Source organism: Natator depressus, chromosome 3 (assembly GCF_965152275.1).
Source record: "Natator depressus isolate rNatDep1 chromosome 3, rNatDep2.hap1, whole genome shotgun sequence".
Classification (NCBI taxonomy): domain Eukaryota; kingdom Metazoa; phylum Chordata; order Testudines; family Cheloniidae; genus Natator; species Natator depressus.
The window spans coordinates 67,032,142-67,044,977 of record NC_134236.1 but is presented as its reverse complement, the minus strand read 5'-3'; positions in this window follow the sequence as shown (position 1 = coordinate 67,044,977).

The following is a 12,836-nucleotide window of genomic DNA, read 5'->3' as shown; positions in this document are numbered from 1 at the left end:
CAGAATAATCCTGTAGCAATCCTGTCTGTAATTCTGTAACAATACATTGTGTCATTTGAAAAAAAGTTCTTACTTTTTTTGTCCCAAAGGCAAAAATATGTCATGTTTCAGGAATGTGCCTATTGTATCTGAAAAAGAAAGGCCAGCTAACAGAAATGTTATCAGCAATTACCAAAGTAGTTTAACTATAAATTTTTAGTATTTCAGAAAAGAAAAATAAAGCACAAACCCAGGTTAAGTCAATGAAACAATGTTAGATTCTGGTGTGCTGCCAATATGCTCCATAATAGAGATTTAAAAGTTAATAGTGTAGGAGATTAGAAATTGGTGTCAGTTACAGATCTGTGCAAAGTGATTTCTTTGCATTAAGACATAACAGCTGAAATGAATAAAGTATATTTCTTTCTTATTTTTTTTTTCATTTAGCTGTAACTGCAGTTTTGGCATGCAGGCCAAATCTCCTCATGCAGGCTGTATGGCGCCGTTCCTTGGTAAAAGACCACAGCGAAAAATTTAAAAAAGGAAATGGATATCATAGTTTATCCTGGAAAAAAACTCCTTTACATGTAGCACATAAAACTCTGTTTCAAACAAATAAACAAAATAAAAGGCACTTAGCTTTATCACAGCACAAAAGTTGAAACCTCTCTGGGCCAGATTCTCAGCTGGTGTAGATTGGTGCAGCTCCATTGACTTTAAGAGGCCATCTGTTCTACACCCATCTGTTCTACACCCATGGGGTTCTGGGTCTCTGTGGTTTAAATCATGATCACTAGACATGATTCTGATGTCACTTTTGTCAGTGTAACTGAAGTCAATGGGCCCAGTTCCCACATCTTGTGTTGTCAGTTACACTTGTGTGCATCAAATCATCATGGCAGCATTTTACTTTGCACGACCGTTGCACTGGTGTACATATCTACGGCAAGTGCAGGGCAACTGATAATCAAGCTAATGGAGTTAAATTACTGTGATATAAAGCTAGTGCAGGTGGTATCAGAATTAGGTCCATAGGGCCTAACCCTTTCCCCACTTTAGTCAATAGTAAAGCTTCCATTGGCACGTTAGCAGGTTGAAGTGATCTCTAGGGGAGAGTCTGTGGCTCCTCTCCATCTGCTCACATGTGTTTAACCTACAACTTGCCTCATTCGCACTAGGATTTTTCACACATGCTAGTTAACATGCATTTGTGAACATGTTAAGAATATATCTTTTTCCCTTTTGTAGACATGGCCTTAGAAACTGATGTTAGTCAGGTCGCTTAATGCACAATGCAGGAAATCTCTCAGGCCCAGATTTTTAAAGGTATTTAGGTGGTGTTCTTCTCAATGTTACAAGGTCTAAGTGACTTAGATGGCTAACTCTCCATGGGAATTAGATGCCTAAATACCTTTGAGGAGCTGGGCCTAAGTCACTTTTGAAAATGGGACTTAGCTGAGCACCCATATAGAGGAGTCTAGTTTTCATACTCTAGTACAGGGCAGTTGTAAATTCTGCAGGAGAATGTTTAAATCCAAACCAAAGCATTTTTAATTGGCAATTCTTTAAAAATCACAGAAACCTTTTCATTGGTTAAGTTCTGTGGGACATTGTTTTTGAAAAACTGAATTTAGGGCCTCAGCTGATCTGAGAATATCTTTTTAAATGGCTCTCTAACACTGTACCTCGGTGATGCAGCATGTGTCATTCCATACGAACACAAAAATGGCCATACTGTGTCAGACCAATGGTCCAGCTAGCCCAGTAGTCTGTCTTCTGACAGGTTTCAGAGTAGCAGCCATGTTAGTCTGTATCCACAAAAAGAAAAGGAGGACTTGTGGCACCTTAGAGACTAACAAATTTATTTGAGCATAAGCTTTCATACTTAGGCTTGAATAAAGACTGGGAGTGGATGGGTCATTACACAAAGTAAAACTATTTCCCCATATTTATTCCCCCCTTCCCCCCTCTCCCCCCCTGCTGTTCCTCAGACGTTCTTGTCAACTGCTGGAAATGGCCCACCTTGATTATCACTACAAAAGGTCGTCCCCCCCGCCCCGCTCTCCTGCTGGTAATAGCTCACCTTACCTGATCACTCTTGTTACAGTGTGTATGGTAACACCCATTGTTTCATGTTCTCTATGTATATGTAACCCTTCTGCCCATCAGAGTTGGCAGCAACAAGGGCCAGGTTCAATATCTAGGGGATCCATTCCAATAACACAATGCAAAACTGGCTCAAGCCCCCACCCAGTGACCTGGGACAAATATATACCACCCCCGCTGGGCACCTCCAAGAGGCAATACTTCCCCTCTCGCAAGCACAGAGTCTGAGTGTGGCAAAAAGCCTTTTAATAACAGAGAGAAACAATGTGGCATTATGTTGGGGAAACACCACCAACAGGATTCACAACACAACCCATGAGCAAAAACCCACCGCAAGCAAATTGGGTCGTGTCCTTTCCCTTTGGTTCTTGAGTCCAGCAACCTGAAATCACCCAAAGTCCCAAAAGTCCAATGACCCAAAAGTCTCTGTCCCTGGTCAGGGCAGCCCCAGAGTTTGAAAGTTTATCTGCAGAGCTTTACCTCCCAACCTGGGTGGAGATCGGGGGGGGGGAGGGCGGAGGGAAGAGAGGTAAGGGGCACCTTACATGATCTGAAGCTGTCTGCCCCACAGCTCCATAGGGCTCTGCTCTGCTCCACCAGCTCCGCATCCCACAAGCAGCTCCCGCCGCCCCATGAACGGCTCCACCAGCCAGTCCACACACTGCTCTGCGTCCCACAAGCAGCTCCCGCCATCCCACAAACTGCTCCACAATGTATCTTCAGGCTCCCCCACTACTTAACACAACACTCAGTGATTTCAGCTCTTAGTTCAGCTCTTTGGTGAATTCAGCTTGTAGTAGGGGAGCCTCAGTGCTGGTGCATCATTAGCCCAAAGTGAGCTCAGCTGCCTGTAACTAGACTTCTAGTGGGATCAAAATTAGCTCTGATATTCCACAGTGGAGAGAGGAGGAAGTACAATTAGCCTGTAAGGCCCTCACCAAGGGGCCCATACCACCAAATATTAATACTCATCCCTAGTCTCTCTCAATTCACAGAGTTTTGGAACCCATGACCCTTGCCTAGCGAGTGCTACTTAGTTGATGGTGAGTCCCTCCATCATAACAAAAGGCCAAGTACAGTTCCAAGCACAGTTCCCATAATCAGGATAATAACAATTTATTCTTCCTGCCCCAATAACAGAGACACTGGGGATCCCACAGCAGCCAAAGTGACCATTTGGGCAGCTATGGCCTCATTTTAGGTGGGGTGGGTGTGCCTATGCAAATGAGATCGGCCCCTGAAGTTCTTTTCCACAACTTGCCACACCTCACCACCAGGTGTCAGGGTGGAGCTCATCCTGACTCTGCTTACATCTATAAATCTCTCCACTGAATTTTCCACTGAATGCATCGATGAAGTGAGCTGTAGCTCATGAAAGCTTATGCTCAAATAAATTTGTTAGTCTCTAAGGTGCCACAAGTCCTCCTTTTCTTTTTGTCTTCTGACAGTGGCCAGTGCCAGGTGCTTCAGTGGGAATGAACAGAACAGTCAATCATCAAGTGATCCATCCCCTGTCATCCTCTCCCAACTTCTATAAAAGGGTATAAATGAGTTCTGCAATCTTAATAACATAACCAATTTTATTAAATTATTGTACATACATGCACAAGAGATTTTTTCCCCAATTTCATTGTATGACTTACATCTTTTTTTATGTTTTAAAGCAACAATTAAAATCCAGGCTGCTTTGTCGGCACAGAAAGAAACACAGAAAACTATCCCACTTCATTGTTTTTATGTAACTCCACTTTATAAACACTTAATTGGAATCCTTGCAAAAATATGCTTCTGGGCTGAAACCACCTGCAACCTTTCAGCCTCGAATAAATGGCACCTACTGAGCTAAACCTCAAACAAACATAAGGCCAAACCAGTCCTCAGTTCTTAACGCGGGTGAAACTCCCACTCAGTACAGTGTGAGTTTTGTCTCACTAAGGACTGCAAGATTAGGCCCATAGATGAAAAGGCACACCCAAGCCCTTTGCTGTGGCAGCTTTTAGTGGACAGACCCAGCTGTAATTCAGGATTGAGAGCCATTTAGTGAGCCTTTAACAAGGCTGTCTCCTATCACCATGACACATGTTAATGACTCTTATTTATTGGTATGGTTGGTCATGGCAAAAAGGGTAAAACCATAATTTAGTAAAAAAGAAGAATGTAATGGAATATCAATATTTTAATTAAAGAGACAAGATGGGTGAGATAATATCCTTTAATGGACCAGGTTTAATTAAGTTCTTTTTCATGGGACAAGTCCAATGTTCTCTATTTTACAATAATATATTTTAAACCAGTGGTTCTTAACCTGGGGTTCACCTGGGTTTCTTAACCAGGGGTGCGAGATGCCCTTTCTGGGGATACGAGACATGCCAGATGTTTTTCGAAGGCACCTCATCGAAAACACAAATTAAGCACAGGCACTTAAGTACAACTACTTTGTTTCATCAAACCTGTGTATTTATTAACATTAGACATTTTTTAATGACTACTGTAATATACAAACAAAAAATATATCTAGGTTTAAAGAACTGACCTACTTCAATGATTTTTGATAAGGGGTGCGAGACCATATTTTGATTTTTGATAAGAGGTGCGAGAACATATTTTGAGTACCAAAGGGGTGCAGGCTGCAGTAAAGGTTAAGAACCACTGTTTTAAACCATCTATTTTTAGTGCTACCCTAAAACCATTAAAAACGTCACTACACCAGATATAATAGTCATGCTGGAGTAAGGCTGCCCCATTCTGCTCGTGCTCACTCATCTGACTAATGTTACATGTTGGCAGTCCTGGGTGTGTTTGCAGGATCAGAGAGAACAGCTCGGATGGATGCTCCTGGATTCAGGCAGAGCCATCGTGACTTCACTGCGAGTCCATGTGGGTGCAGGAGTCTACGGGAAAAAGAACTCAATCTGCTTTTTCTTAAAATAATTCATTGGAAAGATAAACATTAATAAACATTGCTTCTTAAATTACAGCACACAGCGGGGCTTTTTAGTTCTGTGGTTTTTGAGCAGAATAGGATTTTCAATACCGAGTAAGCTACAGTGAGAGTAAACATGAATAAAAAAGTATTTGATTTATAAACCTGTTCAGACACAGAAGGCAATCTTCAGCTGCACTGAAGAACAATACAATTCTTGGCCATATCGAGCTGTAGCTGGGCCCCACACTGCAATCTTTTCAGTTTCATGCCAAACAAAATCTTTGGCTGTGCTGGAACAACCTACAACCTGGGTTCCTCACAGAATAATTCGCTGCTAATGTTCTTGAAATGAGCAGCAGAAGTTGGGAAGGAAGCAAACAATTCTAATTAAACTTTGCTGTTTGTGGCCCAAATAAATGAATATTCAGACAAATGTCAGTTGGACACCAGAACAAAAGGAATGAAACCAGCAGAGTCCCAGACGAATTCGGCTGTCTGGTTAGTTTATGATCTACTGTGATAGCCCCATCTCTGCCTCGATGGTAGCATCGAGAGCAGAGGAAATACATCCTGACCTTCTCCAACTCTGCTCACAGTGAGTAAATGTGACTGGAAAAGAATATTTTTTCCAGTAAGCTGTGCAAACATGACATTAACATCAAGGAGAGAGCGTATATGTGTGAAAGCAGAGACATACACACAGAGGTTTTGTTTGTATCAGGGCAGCTGCCCAATGCACTCAACTCTTGAGTAGGGGGTCCCCTTTAAAGTTTGCTATCCATAGGTGATGGCTTTATTACCATAATAACAAATACTGGAAATGTCACTGCTTCTTCTCTTCTGTCACTGTTGTGTTGTAGCAAGAAATGGTGCGGGGGCAGGAGTTACGCTGTGGCTCTTTTGCTGCCCGCTCCTATTACTAAGAGCAAAAAGGCAGACTTCTAGGACCAAGTTTTGTCTCTCCTGCATGCAATGCCAAGGAAGAAGCTATGTTGTGTTAAAAACCTGTGCAGGCAGAGAAAGTTATCTTCACCTGCACCGAGCACCAGAGCAACGTTGGTCCAATGACACTGCGCTGCAGTCTCATGGGGTTGCAAAGGTTTAACTGATCAGAATTTGGCCCCTATGTGCAGATATGCTGCACATAAAATGGCCTCCACTCTGAGGGCCTGATCATCTTTTTCCATCGGAGGAGCCACAGGGGCAGATGTTCCTGGCAGAGTTTCTTTCCCAGTTGTTCCAGCATGGGAAGGTCTTGCCCCTCTCCTGTCTGTGGAACAGGCTGCGGAGAGGAACTTGCCCTCAAACCTTGCAGGTCCTAGGAGTCAGTGAAAGGCCAGGGACAACTGCAATCAGCATGGAAGGCCTGTGGTTCTGCTCCAGCTCAGGATCTTCAGTACAGCCCTGTTCCCTGGCAATGTGGCTGCAACTGCTCTTTCTTACCAGGGCTTCCTTTCCAGAGAATCTCCTCAGGGCTAATGGGGGATGGGGAGCATCTATTCCGGGCCCCACTGCCAGCACTCACTTCTGGCCTGGCCACTCTGCAATGCTGCGAACTAGTGTTGATCAAAAAGGGCTTGACAGAAAGTTTTCTACTGGAATATGTGATTTTATCAAAACCAGAAGATTTCACAGAAACATATCGATTTGGATGACATTCTTCCATAGAAAGTGTCATGCAAAAATGAATCATTTCAGCTTTCTTGTTTCTTTCTAATACTGTTGAATCATTTCATTTAGATTGTATTAGTTTGATTCATTGTGACTTGAATATTATATATTTTATAACATTATTTTTACATATTATATTTAATAGTATAGTTGACATTATCAAAATAAAAGGTTTTGACATTATCAAAAGGAGACATTTAGACATTATCAAAACTGTTTGAATGTCCCAAATTGAAATTCTTTGGAATCTTTGGTCTGCTGGAAATGTTGACTTTTTGTTCCAGTTTGGAACAAAAACAGATTTTGAAATGTTGGCATTTCCCATGGAATGGAAATTCCATTTTTCAAGCAGCTTGTCAAGGGCTAGCGAATGCACTCAGTTAGTCATGCTTTGCACCTGGGGAGGTGAGGGTCTAATTGGTTCCTGGCCAAAGGGGGTGGATCTAAGCCATAAGAAGTAGACTGACAGAGTTCAGCTGAGGGAGAGACTGTAGCAGTGGTAGGTGTCTCTGGCTGTTTGAAGCCCAGGGTTAGGGTAGCAGACAGAGCTAACAGGGACAGCATGCTACAGGGGCAGTGTAGACTCCTGCAAGGGAAACTTCAAGGTAGGATTGGTGTACATACAAGAAGAGGACTTCTGTAGCCCAAGGGGGCAAGCGAAGTATCCAGATTCATTTGGACTTGTTCATGATACCCTGGAAGGAGTTTGAACGTGGTGGCTTGGCCAGAGGGCTGAGTCACAGAAGATCTGGAGTCAGAGGCAGGCAGCCAGAAGAAGGCACTGAATATGAATGTAGCAGCAACATCCCACGCAGATGTAAGGGGGAGCTCAAAGGGTGAGGGAGCCCCACCACACAGCTTTGTTGCCAACTCTTACTATTTTCTCATAAGTCTTGTGATATTTCTTAAAGCTCCAGTTCCTGGAGTCATGAGAATGTCAGCTTCCTTTTCTTCTTTAAAAATGAAAGTTTCTAGTCATCATGGGTGCAGGGATGAGCTTAAAAATATGACCCAACCCAGCAGGCAAATCAAAAGAACCCCAAGTGTATTTTAAATAACTCATTATTTGTAATACATGCAGTGTTGTTATAGCCATGTTGGTCACAGGATATTAGAGAGACAAGGTGGGTGAGGAAAAATCCTTCTATTGGACCAGCTTCTGTTGGTGGGAGAGACAAGCTAAGAGTTCTGTGTAAGCTCAAAAGCTTGTCTCTCTCACCAACAGAAGTTGATGCAATAAAAGACATTAGCTCACACACCTTATTTCATTATTTTTAAGACAGTCTCATGATTTGGGGGGTCATGATTCATGATTTTTGAATTTTTGAGATTGCATTATTGTCTCCATCCCATTCGCAGGCCTCCAGACCTATGGGGTCTGAGGAAAGTTGGGGAATGCTACCACGGAGGAAGCTGGACACTGCCATCTTCCATGCAGGCAGGGGAGCTCTACACATGGATTCTCTGGAGTAAGATCAGGCCCTGTTTTATTTAAATATTTTATATTAGTTTTGTCCTGGATTCTTTGGTGCTATCTTGTCTGGCTTTTTTGGATTGTATTTAGCCCCCAAAACTGTTCTTGCTCAGCTCCTGGTTTTGATACTGGTAATTCTGTTTAAAACCCATCATCTTTGTGTTCTTTTCAAAAGAATACTAGACAGCTGCCTTCTGGAATATACCTTAGCTCTATGTTATAGGAGTTTTATTAAAGATGGAGGCAGCCAGACAGATTTGAGCCTCTGCTACTGGCACCAAGATACAGAGTAAAGGAAAGTGCTGCTTCTAGTCCAAGCTGTCAAAAGCGTTTTGCTTCCCGTCTCACAGGGTGAACTGAGCCTTTCAGAGGGGTTCAAGCCCCTCCTATGATCTATGCCCATCTGTGACCTGTGCTTTCTCTCTGATTATGGGACTGCCACAAGGGTGGCTGGGAGAGCAGGCAGGAATAAAAGCCAAGTCACTTTCTTAAGGTAGAGAGAGAACTGAAGGGAGCAACTGTCTGCTGGTGGGGTGCTCCAGAAGGAAGATTTGTATGATATAGGTAGGACTTGGATGGGGGTTCCCAGCTGAAAGGTGGCTAAGAAAGGAACTAGTGGAAAGGGCTAGGAAAGCAGACAGGGTAGGCTTGGAATACTAAGGCTGGAGCAGATTGCTGTTTCTCTGCATAGGGCCTGGGACAGAAGGAAAGAATGCACGATCATAGAATCATAGAAGATCAGGGTTGGAAGAGACCTCGGGGATCATCTAGTCCAACTCCCTGCTCAAAGCAGGACCAATCCCAGCTAAATCATCCCAGCCAGGGCTTTGTCAAGCTAGGCCTTAAAAACCTCTAAGGATGCAGATTCCACCACTTCCCTAGCTAAACCATTCCAGTGCTTCACCACCCTCCTCGTGAAATAGTTTTTCCTAATATCCAACCTAGACCTCCCCCACTGCAACTTGAGACCATTGCTCCTTGTTCTGTCATCTGCCACTGCTGAGAACAGCCAAACTCCATTCTCTGTGGAGCCCCCTTTCAGGTAGTTGAAGGCTGCTATCAAATCCCCCTTCACTCTTTTCTGCAGACTAAACAAGCCCAGTTCCCTCAGCCTCTCCTCGTAAGTCATGTGCCACAGCTCCCTAATCATTTTCATTGCCCTCTGCTGGACTCTCTCCAATTTGTCTACATCCTTTCTGTAGTGGGGCCCCCAAAACTGGACACAATACTCCAGGTGTGGCCTCACTACTGCCGAACAGAGGGGAATAATCACTTCCCTCGATCTGCTGGCAATGCTCCTACTAATGCAGCCCAATATGCTGTTAGCCTTCTTGGCAACAAGGGCACACCGTTGACTCATATCCAGCTTCTTGTCCACTGTAATCCCCAGGTCCTTTTCTGCAGAACTGCCGCTTAGACAGTTGGTCCCCAGCCTGTAGCAGTGCATGGGATTCTTCCATCCTAAATGCAGGACTCTGCACTTGTCCTTGTTGAACCTCATCAGATTTCTTTTGGCCCAATCTTCCAATTTGTTTAGGTCATTTTGGATCCTATCCCTACCCTCCAGCATATCTACCACTTCCCCCAGCTTAGTGTCATCTGCAAATTTGCTGAGGGTGCAATCCATCCCATCATCCAGATCATTAATGAAGATGTTGAACAAAACCAGCCCCAGGACTGACCCCTGGGGCAGTCCGTTTGATACTGGCTGCCAAATAAACATCAAGCCGTTGATCACTACCCATTGAGCCTGACAATCTAGCCAGCTTTCTATCCACCTTATAGTCCATACATCCAATCCATACTTTTTTAACTTGCTGGCAAGAATACTGTGGGAGACCATATCAAAAGCTTTGCTAAAGTCAAGATATATCACATCCACCACTTTCCCCATATCAACAGGGCCAGTTATATCATCATAGAAGGTAATCAGGTTGGTCAGGCATGACTTGCCATTGGTAAATCCATGTTGACTGTTCCTGATCACCTTCCTCTCCCCCAAGTGCTTCAAAATGGATTCCTTGAGGACCTGCTCCATGATTTTTTCCAGGGATTGAGGTGAGGCTGACTAGTCTGTAGTGCCCCAGAATCTCCTACCCCTCAGCTTGGTTGCTTGGAGTCTGACGGTGCAATTGCCTGAAGTCTAGGGAGAGCAAAGGGGTGGTGTGACTCTTGTAGTCAAAGAGGTTGTGGGAGCAAAAGGACTTGTTTTATTAAAAGGGGAGGATTTTTGGTTTTGGCCAGAGTGCCAAAAACACCAAATGACCAACTCGCTCAGTAACTGACTGGCTGAGGTGAGTGGAAACTAAGGTAGTGGTGAAGGACCTGGTAAGTAGACCTGATACACCCTATAGACTTTAAACATGTTTTTAATTTAATTTGGGTTGCACAAATGCAATTTCCACATGTAAACAGTTCCCCAAATAACATGGAGGGCTCAAAAGAATCCCGCCACGCTGTTACAAGACTCTGTGACTGCCCAGCGTGATTTACACACTGCTTTCATTAACACTGGCTTGCCTTATAAACGAGGGACTCAATTCCAGCAGGAGACTTTTCAGATATTAAGGCCAATCCCATAGTGACAGGCCTGGCGCTCACCCAAGGAAAGGAAACAATGGAATGTGAGGAATCTTCTACAGTTGAAGGGAGCGTACAGTGTACATTTAGTGTTAGCTGTCTCGGGCAGTGCCATTGGAGTTGTAGTGTGTCTGCTGTGGGCTCAGCTAATCCCAACAGGTGTCACACAGACATACTGCCCATTAAAGATTTGTTGTGGGGATGAGGATAAAAATAGCAAGAGGCTGGGAGAAAGAGGCTAGGAGAAAAAGTACATTTTAAAAGCAGATTTCCCACCCCCGCTCCCCCCTGTTCACTGAAATTTCATACTCCCAGCAAAGCTCTTTCCCTACATAAGAACCACATTTTCTAATTTTATTTATGTTCATATATTGTTTTACGGGGGTGGGGAGTCACAAACATGTCCACCCAGCGTTGTTGGAATTAAGAAATTAATAAAAACAACTCCTAGCAGCTGGTTGAAACAATTATGCTTTTCACAGAGAGCCTAGCAGACTATACAGAATGTTATGAAAATAATCCTTTCAATTAGTGTGTGGTCAGTGCACCTGCAAAAGAGACTTGTCCAAGGAAAAGTATCAGCTAATGTCAAAGAGAACAATTCATGAATTCATCACTAAGGCCTTTTAATATTACCACATTTACACAGATGTTAATCCCTGGGGTGCAAACACCAGAAGGATAACCCTACTGTAATCCAAAGAGCATGAGAAACATGCTTTCGGATCAGGAAAGCTATTAATTTTCATATATAGTTGACTTCAGTATACTTTCTCCTTCGGCACACCCATGCTGCATTTAATATTCATATCTATACACGTTCTCTGTAATTAACATGTCATTCTACAGAAATGAATATCCTATTATTCCCTGTGAAAATGACATCAGCTGAATGACTCAAGAAAACTGAAGTGAATTCCAGCTGTGTAACCCTATCACCTGTAGTGTAGTTGTGAATGAACTCATCAAGCTGGTGAGATAATACTTGTATTGTACTGAGGGTTTTAACATATGGGCTGTGGTCTGGAGCAGTATATATGCATCTTATCAAATATTCCACAACTGGTCTTCACAGCAAAGTGGAGGTGAGTGAGTCTAAATATTTAATGTGAAGAAATGCATTTAAAGAATGGGATGCCTAAAGGATAGAATAGCCAGGGTTGAAAGAAGTATTGTTAAAGTATGCTAGTAATATGTATTGTCTTTCATTTTCCTTTTTGTATAAAATTTTTATTTTCTGTTCAGATAATAGAAAATGGTCTATTCAAATATTTTGATATAACTTGTATATCAAAGCTTGCACCAAATATAATAATTTTCAATAGGTAGCAGTGATGGGGTGTACCAGGCCTTTGTGGCCTCCTCCTGTAGGCCCCACTGCCCTGCCAAACCCTGTCCCAGGAAGGGAGCATCGAAGGTGGGTCCTCTGGGCCTACCGAAAGAGGTGTCATAGGCAGCCAATCAGAGTCCAGCAGGTGCAGATAAAAGGAGCTGCAGGGCCTGAGCAGGTCAGTTTCTGGCTGGGACTAGAGGGGCAAGGAGGGATGCTCTGTCCGAAGGAGTGTGACAGGCTGCATTTACTGGACCTGGGAGAAGGAGGAGTTGAGAACTCCTGTGGGGCCTATGTGGGAAAAGACCCAGGGAATAGCAGCAGCGAATGGGAGGGAGCAGTGTGAGGCTGCTGTGTATAGGGTCCCTGGGTTGGGACCCAGAGTAGTGGGTGAGCTGATTCCCCCCACTGGCAAAGTGGCCTAAGCCCCAAGAAGGAGGCAAGTCTCTTTTAAAAGCCCAAGTGGAGGGCTGGATTAAAAAGGGCCCAGAGCTGGGTCCGAAGACCCTAGTGAGGGTTAACAGTGTGTTGAACTCTTTGCTACCCTGGAAGGGGTTCATCCATTTTAGATTGTGAGACTTGGTCAAAGGGCTCAGCCGCTGAAGCCAAGCAAGGTCAACAACCTACGGGGGCAGCAGAGGAAGTAAAGGCCTGCAGTACACATCAAGCTGCTAGGAGAACACTGAAGGTGAGTGTCCCATCACAGTAACCTACAAAATAAAAAGTCTGTGGAGAAATGAACATTTAAACATTAAAACAAAAATATTTGA